This window comes from Myiozetetes cayanensis, unplaced genomic scaffold, assembly GCF_022539395.1.
Source record: "Myiozetetes cayanensis isolate MyiCay16 unplaced genomic scaffold, myiCay2020 scf4, whole genome shotgun sequence".
Classification (NCBI taxonomy): Eukaryota; Metazoa; Chordata; class Aves; order Passeriformes; family Tyrannidae; genus Myiozetetes; species Myiozetetes cayanensis.
The window spans coordinates 51,562,080-51,572,653 of NW_026087631.1; the positions used below are offsets into that span (position 1 = coordinate 51,562,080).

The following is a 10,574-nucleotide window of genomic DNA, read 5'->3' on the forward strand; positions in this document are numbered from 1 at the left end:
TGCACAGCTACAGGGAACATCGCCACTAGATGTTTCTTTGGAAATGACATTTCTTGTTTTTGATTCGCACAACCTGCTTCTGTACAACACTGGCCATAGAGCTAGTAAAAGTGAATGTTGGTGAAAATTAACTAGTGTATTTGACTGTATTATTTTTGAGATTAACCATATGAGAAAATATGAAAGAAAATATGCTGAACCTCTTGTGTCGCTATAATCAGAGAAAACCATTTATCCCAGGATGCAAAAAACCTTACACAATTCCCAGAGAAGGAAAGAATTAACTGTGGATGTCAGACGTGAACTTGGATACTGCAGGTAAAACTTCTATCTCATGAGCAACCACTAGCACAAAGCAACTTATGCTGGTTAAAAAAAACCAGCACTACAGACTTCATGGTTTCTGATCTCATGTGAGGACATTTATTCAATATATTATTTCCATATTAGAATAACTGTATTTTACTATGAAGTCTGGTAATTTCTATTCAAATTGTCCCTGTATATTCCAATGTACAGTTCCCTAGGAAGAGTAAAGTAGCCACAAAGTTAAATCATGGCCACTCCAAGCTACAACATCTCCATAAATAAATAAATAATTAAATGATTCTGCAGTTCTACAATTTAGTCTTTTAATGGTAGAATAAATAACACCATTTATCAGCTAACTCATTTTTTTATTAAGGTTATCATCTAGATTTTGTGTTTCAGTCTGTGCCAGTACAAGAATTTCTAGCCAAATAAGAGAAATTTTACAGAATACAGATTAACAGGATGGAGTATTTTGTTGATAGTAACCAAATTCCCTCTCAAATCATAAATTCTTCACTCCCAGGTGTACACCTTCTGAATCTGTATACAAATACAGCTGTGAAAAAAACCCCTGATCTTAACCTGATACTGTTCTAATGTGAGTAGAATGGCTCACAGAGGAGGGATACTAAGTTATTAACTTCCAGTAGTATATGGTCTTTATACCAGTAGTCTCTTATATCAGTAGAGTTATAGAAAAATGAAAGTATGAAGGAATTTCTGGAGATCTACTCTACTTCTGCTGAAAGCCAGGTTAGCCTCAAAATTAGATCAGGTTGCCCAGAACCAAGTCCAGGAAAATTCTGAGCATATCCAAGGACAGAAGGGTCACAGCACTTCTCTGCATCTACTGTAGTACTTCACCACCCAGTCAAGAATTTCTTCCTTCTTTCTTATTCAAATTTTCATTCTGTTTCCTGACTCCATCTTCTTACTAGTCACTCATTAGATGATGGAAGACAGTAATTAGATTTCTCTGTCTTCCTTTGGCCTTCTCTTCCCAGCTGAGCAAACACACAGTCCCTCCTTAAGGGGTATGCCCCAACTGCTTGCTCGACTGTTAGTCTGGCAGTGTCTTTCTTCACAGGTTGGTAACTGTAGTTTTTCTGTTCTGGAAAACTGTACCTGGAGCAAACACAGGAAAGCCTAGAATATTTAGGAAACATTTTATTCCTGTCTCTGCCACAACACTCACCCATTAAAAAAACAAGTGGGATGTTATACATATTTCAGGTCATACCCTCGGGTCGCTAATATTTCAGCAAATATACACAATAAAATGACTCTTTGGTGATTTCTGTGAGCAAAATCTACTTTAGAGAGAATTCAATATAATAGAAAGAAGTTGGCTTGCAGTAGTTTTCCAGATATTGGAAAACGTATTTTCTTCCTTTGGACTAAGGAGCAGGGAGTCTCCATACTCATTTGTTACTGTAATACAGAAAGTAGCAAGTAATTTCAGTGAAAATTTGTTCTGCAAAATAACTTCTTTCCTAGGAAGAAACAGTTTTCCTGTCTACTAAATGATTAAGTAGAACAGCAGCAGTGTGCTTATTGTTTTAATCATTGAACAAACATGACTGAAATAGAATTTCCAGCATCTCCTTATTCCTACAAAGGAAGTCATTCCAGAATAAGCAGCACTTCACCCAAAACTGCCTTGAGGAGGTAAGGTGTCCAGGACTAAAGCAAACGTTGCTTCCAGACTACTAATGAGGAGTGTCCCAACTTGGACAGCTCTTCATGGACAGACATTTTCAGGGACAGACAGTGGATAGCCAAGGCATAACTTCAGCAAATACCATATGAGATATTTATGTTTTATTAATTTGGATTTTAGCTGCTAAAGTTCTTAAGGTAGGAGCAAGTTTTGCTCTGTTCAGTATAGAACCTAAAATAATGGTCTTTGACAGGAACTCATTTTAGCTAATTAACACTTATTTTCTAAACATCCATTTCTTAAAATGTGTTCGGCCAATTGTTTAGAGGTTTTTTCCACCCCTGCCTTCTAATTTTTATAAGCAAATACACAGAACCATGATGCCATTATCTTTTAACCTCTGAGAGTTTGTGATTTGTTGTTCAAAGTGTACAAGGACTGGTATCTTAATTATGTTTTGAATACAGGTGTCTACTGCATTCAACTGGAATATGTCTTCCAGTGAGAATGATTATAAACATGGGTCTAAATATATCTGTTTAGATATTCAAAGTTCAAGGAGTTCATTTATGGAGTAGGAGATGGCACAGATCCTTAATACCATTGTACTAAGCAGAACTTTTAAGACCTTTACAATTAATAAGGACTTAGACTCTCCCAAGTTCAGATGTGAATTGAATATGGAATTTCATCTGAAGAAACATAAATTAATCAAAATTTAATTCATTTAAGCAGATAACTTCTAGATGTTTCTATATGGTGTCTAACCATGTAGATTTATACCACCTTTTAATGATTTTTAGGAAAAGCATCCTCACTTCTCCATGTCCAAGTTGTTTCTTTTTTTCTTTTCAGGATTTCATTTGAAAGCAAGAAAAACATTGGAGAGGAATTATTATTCCAGGTAAATGGACTAAAGAAATTATCAAAGACTAACATAAAAGTTTTTCTAGTTTTCCCAATTGCTGCAACAGTCTTGGCCTACCCAACGTGGAAAGCCCTATGAAATATGTTAAACTTTGGAATCTATTTGCTAGTTTAGAACAGCAAAAATGAACTTGTAAGTGTACACTTGCTGTCGCCAATAGAAGCTGTATTTTCAACAGGCAAATGTAGAGTCTACCAAAGGATTAAAAGGTACATACAGAAAATACATTTTTTATCTTTAAAGGTGAAGTCATGCCTTTATAACCTTCATAAGGTTTTACGAGGAAGGTGTACAGCCACAAGGAAGATGAATGGAGGACAATCTATCAGCATCATCATCCACACTGTAGGATAATCTCAAGGATGTCTGTAGTTCATTTAGAGCATCATACTGGTGTACTAGATTGAAACAGAAAGTAGCTATTTTAAACATCATTATGTCTGCAGTATACTGCAGCCAGTGATGAGATGGCATACCAAGGAAAAGAACAGATTACATCTGCATAGCAGAGACTCCCACGAGCCCTAGTACTCCTTTTTTTCTTTTTTTTTTTCCTACCCCCCACCCCCCCAGATCACCCTTGCAAAATTTCCAGGCACAGTAAGGAAGTTTTTAGTTATGTGTCTTACATCACCAAGTGTATCTTCATCTAATGCTCTCATTATTTCCAGATTTTGATTTATTTAACAAAGCTGACAGGAAATAAAGTTGAGTTGTTTGAAACTGAGGCACTGCATACACGCTGAGAAAGGATATTAAAAGGGTAAGTGAATCCAGTGTCAGTGACAAACTGCACCAGCTACACAGAAAGTAAATCAGTGATTCTGTTCACACGAAATGATGTCTAGACACCCAGAATACTGCCCCAAAGAAAAAGTCAACATAAATTGCACAGCTATGTGCTGATATGAAAAGTAGGAGAGAAAGACACGTGAGATGTTAATATTTGGTACCTTCATCTAATGCATTTAGAATTATCTCCGTTTGACTTTTTGATTAAAATCAGGTCAAAAGTAACTCATTAAAAACTGAGAAATTTGCACTGTAAAATAAAGAATATACATTTTCCAAACTCATAAGAGACCATGGCAATCCTTGGTCTCATCTTTTCTTTCAGGACCAGCCTCATATGAGTTATGACGAACATTCACATTTCCATAAATCCCCTCAAAAAGCATTAACAAGCCACCACTATAGGACCTTCCATATGTTGTACCAAGAAATTCTCTTTGTTTGCTTGAGAGTTAAAATGGGAAATGCCAAATAGTAGCTAGGCCTTCATAGCTGTACAAGGAAGATATCCTAAGTGCATTGCAGAGAGCTTTCAGTATGATCAGGAAGTGGAAAAATACATTATTGATCTTATCTTTATTGTTTGGTACTTGGGTATATTTTGTGATGGAATTTTCAAGTGCATTTCTTTTTAATGGAAATATTAAATATTTTGTCCCATTTTTAGAAACAGGATTTTTATACCATCAGCTGTCCAAAAGGCAGGATTTAAAGAATCCACAGAGATGAAAAAGAAACAACACAAAGCTACATGATAGAGAGCAGTAACTTCCAACTGGAATAATAGAATCACAGAATGGATCAGGTTAGAAAGGACCACAGGTCATCTGGTCAAACCTCCCAACTCAAGCAGAGTCATCCTAAAGAACATGGCACAGGATTGTCCAGATAGTTTTTGAATATCTCCAGTGAGGGAGATTCCACCACCTCTCTGGGAAACCTGTTCCAGTGCAGGGTCACCCACATAATAAAGAAGTTCTTCCTCATATTCAGGTGGAACTTCCTGTGCATCAGTGTCTGCCTCTTCTCCTATAGTTCAGCACCACCAAGAAGAGCCTGGCTGCATCCTCTTGGAAGGCCCCTTCAGGTACTGATTGACACTGATGAGGTCCCACTTTAGTCATCTCTTCCAGGCCCAACTCCCTCAGCCTTTCCTCTTAAAACAGGTGCTCCTGTCCACTCATCATCTCTGTAGCCCTCTGCTGGACCCACTCCAGGGCTCCATGTCTCTTTTGAGACTAGAATTGGACACAGCACTCCAGATGTGGCCTCACTGGGTCTGAATAGAGGGGAAGGACTACCTCCTGCAATCCATTGGCAATGCTCTTCCTAAGATACTCCAGGGTAACACTGACATTCTTGGCCACAAGAGCACACTGCTGGCTCATGGACAGCTCTGCTCCAAGGAATCACACATTTCTCAGGCTCAGGAACAGTACAGGGGATAACTTCATTTTTAAGGCTGCAGCAATGGCTGCGATTCCCAGATAAAAACAAAACCTACACACTGTCAAGGGAGGTGGGGATGGTGGAATTCAGTTTCTGAAACCCCCTTCTTGGGGTAAGCACTGATACACTTTCAGAAAGGGAAGTTTATCCTCCAGCTCTACAGGGAATGAATATGGTGCCATTTAAAGACCCAGAGGCCCTATAAGCTGCTCTGAGCTAAGTCATCTCTCCATTCCATGGTTACCATGCATAAATGGTAAAATAGTGATTAAATAATTAGTATTCATGATGTATTTCATGAAGCTTTTTCCTACACAAACCCGCAAATGATCATTAAGGAGGAAAAATTCCTGCAGGATGCTTTAATGCTGCTACCAACTGTATTAATTGTAACATGGATTTTCAGTCAAAATTCAAGACACGCTGGTGAGACACAGACTACCATTCTAGAACAAAGTACATAACTAGACCCACACAGCCATGACCACAAAATAACCTGCAGAGAAAGAGAGAGACAGATACAGGGGTGCTGATTTATCTTAAAAAAAAAAAAAAAAAAAAAAAAAAAAACCACCCCAAAACAAAACAAACAAACCCACACAAAACAAACAAACAAAAACAAAACAAACAAACAAACAAAAACCCAAACCAAAACCCAACAAAACAAGACAAACAAAAAAAAAACCACCTTGCAGCTGGCAAGGAAACATGAAGCTATGACAACACCATCTTTTTCATGATCAATATAAAGCTACATGCCTTGTGTGCTGAACCAGCAACCTTACGTGGTAGGCGTTGTTTGTATTTTTAATATGGTTCATCTTTAGTTCAATTAGAAATATTAGGATGGAATGCTACCTAATCATTTTGTTGATGCATGGCAAGTCTTTACTGTCAGCAGTCGGTCAGCAGAAATACAGACAAACAAAGGTAAGAATTTAGTCTTAAAAATGAAAATATGTTAGTAATATCTTAATTGTATTATAGTGCATTACACTTTAGCTTTAAGCAATTTCATTCATTGTGTATGCAACATTTAAACTTTTATTAGCCTCTCTGGATGGGAAAATGACTGAGCTGGAACCACAGAGAAGGAAAGGATGTGCTTGGTGTTGCATTACGCCCTTTGTTTTTCTTTTTTAACAAGAGGACAACAGCTTCAATCATAGTCATGCTAAAGAAACCTGCATTTGATTATATTTAATGCACACTTCTTCATCTCTTGCTGACATAACAATGGTAATTTGAAAACAAACATGACTAATATATCACTGACCTGCATCATACATATTTACATGAGAATAGGCACTCTGCATGTTTAAAATGTCTCTGTAGAAGCACCATGTAGCAATACACAAAATCAAAGATGAATAAAAGCTTTTTAGGTTTTCAGCCACTGTTTTAAGGAAAAAAAGGCCCACCATGTTTTTGTACCACAGATACTAGAGAATATATAACATTTAATTTAAAACCGAAACAGTCTGCTAACTTAAAAGAGAAATTTAACTACCTTTTTCTTCCCAGTGTCAATACTTTGAGCACAATCCCAATTAATTTTTTCCATTATACTGCTTGCAAACACTTAAAAGAAGACAAGCTGTAAATCTAGTCCTCTAGATGATTTTATAAGGGACGCCATTCTGTTTTGATAGGAAAATGTTACGCACTACATAATACAAAAGTGGTGGCAGCAGCTGTGGGTTTTCTATCACAGGTTTGCAAACACATCTAATCTAATTGATGAGCTTTTGTTTAAACATGCATTGATATGCATCCTGTGATGCATATGGTTTCAAAGATTCAGAGCAATATACAGCCCAAGTGATCTGCCTGTGATGTTAAAACAACTTTTGTATGACTGAAAATATGAAATATCTTTATTAATGCTACTTCCACAAATAAACAAACAAACAAACAAAACAACAACAAAAAACCCTAACCAAAATCTCGTAATTATTATATAGCTGTGCTTGTTCCAGTTCCCATTGGAACTGGAAATTCAATTCATACCGATTTTAACTGACTGATCAGGACCACAGTGGATAAACATTTATTCTCCACGCTTTGCAACACACAATTAAAAAAAACTAATTTGAAATCTGCCATTACTGCAAGCAACTTACACAATCTTACATACTCATGCACATATAAAATGAATTATAGGTTTTACGTTCTCAACTGAGGTAACACCATATTTTGCAAACATATCAATTCTTCATGTGATTTTCCTTTGTTGCAAACATCTTTCTTCCATGTTGCTCGGAAATAACACCTTTTCTTTATTATTATTGAAAATAAATTAATTTCTCAAATATAAAATCTGAAAACAGTTGATTTTATCTCATTTGGCCAAATTCAAATTATTTTTCCAGAAAGCAACGACATGTAATTTAACATCAAGTTGCCATCAGAGAAAGTCTGTGTCTAGACTGTGCGACTGATATTCAGGGTCATCTTTATTGAATAAGCAGTACAAATACAGCTTCAGAAATAAAGGCATTACTTGATTTTTTTCTTCTTTCTCTTCAAGTATCATTTCAAGATGTTTGAAGGCTCAACGTGTGTCAATAATCTTAATTGACAAACTGTTTTTTTCTCAATCTTTGGCCTATGTAAAGCCTTCCCCCAAATTTAAATAAAATTGCACTTGGAATTTACTATAGTTATTTTTTGGTGCATTCTGCATTTCTTTGTAATACAGAAAAGCAATTCTTCTAGCTCCCACATTATGGAAACAGATAAAAAAAAGGCACCAAAGCACTAAGGAAAATTTAGGGAAATTGCAGAAAATTCCTGGGTGAGAGGGAAAGAATGGAGTCTCCAGTTTACCATGCTGCCTTGTTCTCTACGAAAATACTGAGTAAAAGATTCATTACAGGGAAAACTATGAATATTGAATGAAACAGTGAAATGGTAGTTTTCATTCTCATCTCAATCCATGAAAAGGACAACCACTGTAAAACTTCTATTTGAGAGGATATATGGCACAGTTAAAATGGAACACTTTCCCATGGAGAACTTGGAGGAAAACAACTTCTAACAGAAGTATACTATTTACAATTAATCCAATCAGAGACCTTTATTTGGTTTGAGTGTTGTTTTGTTTTTTTTCTAAACCCCCTTTGGTTAATAGTAAATTCATCAGGATGGTCCTTCCAATATCTCGTTACAGCTCTACTTCGAGTTCTATTCCCTTGTGAAGCAGCAATTTTTGGCATTGTTCAAGCCACCTTTACAGTTCAATTCAGCAGCTCCCTCTCTCTCCTAAGGAGAAGTTGCTGTTAGCTCCCTGCACTGCAGTGCAATGCAGCCCAAGTACCAGCAGTACCAAGTGTGTTTATCTGAATAGGTTCCTCTCGTGTTGTACTAACCTCTGCAATCCAGCCCCCCCACATCAGAGATACACTCATCAGCATCCTAATCCTTTACGTAAAGGAGAGAAGGATACTATCAATCACAGAGGAGCCTTTGGGTTATCTCAGCATCTTTCCATAACACGTTCTTCCTCCTCCCCACCTGTCTTTATGTGCTTCTTCCTTATTTCTTCCTTCTTTCCTCAGCCCCCTCCTTTCTGTACAGCTGTGCCATGGCCACCCCAGCGAGCATGACTCAGCTCCCACCCTCGCCCCCTACTCACACTGTGCCCACACTGCTTTAAAGGATTAGCGTCCAAAGACTAATCAGTGACCTCCATGTTCAATTACCTCCATGTCACCCAGCCCTCCTGTCCCTGCGGTGTCCTGCCTCCCTCCAGCACGGCCAGACCAGCTCCTACGCCTCTTTGAATTACTCAGACTCTTCTACCCTGCAACACTGTTTAAATGAGGTGGGGGGTTGCCTCAAAAAAAAACTCACCATCCCATGGCTCTTCCTAACACTGGGACTTGGATTATATTTTTCCTAACTGTGACTTCTCCACACTCCCCTCCCCATATACTGTCGGAGGCGTCTCGGGACCCAAATTCCCAAAGCAGTCTGCAAAGCAGGAACTTAGCGTATTTTGGAAAAGTCCTCTCCTGAAGCTGCAGGGGAGGGAGTTCCCCACTCCCCCTCAAGGGTCACGAGTGCTAAACTATTCTCCCAACGCAGTCGATGTGAGTTACAATACTTGAGGGAAATCCACAATGAGAAAAGCAACAGTGTTTTCAAAATGCCTTAAACTGGTTTTCTTTCGCTCGTTCGTTGTTTTTTTTTTTCCTCCTTTCTTTTTTGTTTCAAGGTCTGAAACCCTGCCTGTTCCATTTTTAACAGATCTTAGTAAGTGCCGGTTCCCTGAGGAGCTGGAATTGAAAACCTTTGTGTACCTTTGGTTTTCCTCCCTATCCTTACTGCTAGGACATCTGCAAACTTGTTTTCTTCAAGCATCTGGAGTCTGCGAACCTCGACACCCCTTGTTTTTGCTCCCCTAGCGTGCAAAAGTTTTGCCAGCTTTAATATGCCAGTCAGCTTCTAAAGCAGAGATTAGACGCTCACACCGCCTCGGATCTGTGCAACCTGCTCTCTCTGTGCAAAGAGCGAGTGAGATCTGGATGGAGCTGGAGCGAGCAGCAGCCGAGCACAAACTGCTCACGCTCACCGCGAAGAAGGGGAATCCCGCGCTCCCGTCCAGAGCTCCAGCTGCCCCGAAGAGAGCTTTGCTCCCGCGCCCCCCGTCCAGCAAGCCCCCTGTTAAGTTCCGTGGAAAAGTTGAAGTCAAGCATGCAAAAAAGAAGGAAGGGGGAAAAAAAAAAAAAAAAAGAAAAGAAAAAAAAAAGAAAAGAAAAAAAAGAAAAAAAAAGGAAAAGTTGCGGGGAAGCAGCCGCGGCAGTCCGAGTGCCCGGAGCATCACTTACCGGGGGCAGGCAGTGCAGAGCCGCGGCAGCTCCCTCCGCTGCCGCTGCCCCTGCCTCCTTCTCGCGGCGTGAGGCTGCGGAAGGGAGCGAAGAGCCTCCCGGAGGAGCCGCCGAGCGTGACAGACCAGAGAAGGGGCGGACCAGAGCGGCTGTGTGGGCTTCGCGTTGCGGTGGAGCCTCTGCGGCAGTGCCGGGGAGAGAGGGGGAGCGGGCGGGCGCGGCGGGAGGCGCGGGGCGGGCGCCGGCCGCCACCATCAATAACCGGAGGCGTGGGGTGCGGGGAGGGCGATCCCCGCCGCACGCAGCGGCTGGAGCCGGAGGAAGGGAAGCACGGAACCGCCCCCCCGCCACGGGCAAGACTGGAAAGCCTCGGTAAAACGCGGCCCTTTTTCCCACTAGAAGGGAAAAATAAAAATAGCGACGCTCACGCATGCACTTTATTTCAGAACACAGCGTTTTATGAGAGTGAGGACAGGGGACAGAATATGAAATTGCTTGTTTCAGAACAGGTTGCAACAGGCCCGATGATCACCCGGAGATCACCGCATGCCTCCTGCTTACTCTTGTCCCAGTGCGCAGGCTGTAAACACTTTGCAGCAAC

At 39.9% G+C, this 10,574-nt stretch overlaps 1 protein-coding gene across 1 annotated transcript in view; it reads right to left on the reverse strand.

Moving 5' to 3' along the window:
- SV2C (synaptic vesicle glycoprotein 2C) overlaps nt 1–10,131 on the reverse strand; it is a 109,226-nt gene extending 99,095 nt beyond the window's left edge. The window contains exon 1 of the mRNA XM_050328758.1: nt 9,974–10,131. The gene's annotated coding sequence lies outside the window, so the exon portion shown is untranslated. The remainder of the gene's footprint in view (nt 1–9,973) is intronic.
- Between the last annotated feature and the right edge of the window lie 443 nt (nt 10,132–10,574).